A 1,541-nucleotide genomic window follows, 5' to 3' on the forward strand; every position below is an offset into this window, starting at 1 on the left:
TTATATAATTTATATTTTATACATGAAATAACATACCTCAAAATACACGCATAAAAATAGGCGCGCGAAGTATTGAAATCACGAGAATCGCCAGTCCAGCATCAAAATTTGGAAATATTAAAATCCCAATCTCTTTATTTTATTTCAAAGTAGATAGAGATATAAATAGAACCGCCGAAGTGCTCCGACGGGCAATCGTGCACATTCGAGTTTTCAAATTCAGGAGAGGAGAAATGGGTTGCGCGCGCAACTCAGTCATTTACAGCGTCTCTTACTATATTCACACGGATATAGCCCTGTCAGAGTATTGGACCACATCTCGTTTCAGATCTGGGATCACTGATGCAAACAAGTATCTCATACTGTTGGGTGAAAGAAGTAGAGAACTCAATAATGAGTATGGAGTAAGGAAATTAAGGAAAGATAGATTAATGATTGGAGATTCTCAGATAAGTTTCAGCCAGAACTATATTAATGACAGTAAGGCCTTTAAATATAAAAACTTTATAATGACATTAATTCACCCATCTCCACCAAAAAATTCAAATAGACGAAGTAAAGACCGGAAATCATTATCAGGTGAAGGTATGATCCCACAATACATGATTGCCAGAGAGAAAAGTCTAATGGATTACATTTACTGGGATGATCCGAATGAATTGGTAGATCGATTACGTTTACTGCTAGCGACTAAGGCAGCTGGCTCCTCATTTGAGTAAAAACGCTTACAGGTGAGTCATTTCTTCAGGTTAGGGAGCAAGTAATAGTCGCTGGGTCCCGGTCTGGTGAATACGGTGGCTGAGGAACCAATTCAAAGCCGATTTCATGCAATTTTGCTTGTGCAACTAAGCATGAATGAACAGGTGCATTGTCGTGATGATAAAGCAGTTTTTTCTTCTTCAAATGCGGTCGTTTTTCGGTGATTTCGATTTTGAATCGGTCCAATAATGATGAATAGTATGCTCCGGTTATGGTTTTACCTTTTTCAAGATAGTCCACGAATATTATGCCATGTGCATCCCAAAATACGAAGGCCATAACCTTTCCGACCCATTGTTGTGTTTTTGGACGCTTCAGAGCATTTTGGCCCGGTGGAACCCACTGTTATGCCTGTTGCGTTTACTCAGGAGTGTAGTAGTGGATCCAGGTTTCACCCATGGTTATGAATCGGCGCAAAAACTCGGTCGGCTTACGCGAAAATAATGCCAAATTCTGCTGGGAAGTTGTCACACGAATTCGTTTTTGGTCCACTGTGAGCAAACGCGGCACCCATCGCGCGCAGAGCTTCTTCATGCCCAAAACTGAATGCACGATATTGCCCACACGTTCCAATGATATGCCTACAGCATTAGTTACCTCTCTCAGTTTCACTTTGGGATCATTCAGCATCATATCATGGATTTTGTCAACATTTTCTGGTGTAGTGACCTCTTTTGGGTGCCCAGATCGTTCAGCATCAACTGTGCTCGTACGGCCACAACGAAACTCGGCAAACCACTTATGAATCGTTCCAATCGACGGTGCAGAGTCCGGGTAATACT

At 41.5% G+C, this 1,541-nt stretch overlaps 1 protein-coding gene across 5 annotated transcripts in view; it reads left to right on the top strand.

Annotated features, from left to right (window-relative positions):
- The window catches only part of LOC117174633 (colorectal mutant cancer protein), a 323,721-nt gene that overhangs the window by 283,397 nt on the left and 38,783 nt on the right, over positions 1-1,541 (top strand). The window lies entirely within an intron of this gene.

The sequence above is a fragment of the Belonocnema kinseyi genome, chromosome 6, assembly GCF_010883055.1.
Source record: "Belonocnema kinseyi isolate 2016_QV_RU_SX_M_011 chromosome 6, B_treatae_v1, whole genome shotgun sequence".
Classification (NCBI taxonomy): domain Eukaryota; kingdom Metazoa; phylum Arthropoda; class Insecta; order Hymenoptera; family Cynipidae; genus Belonocnema; species Belonocnema kinseyi.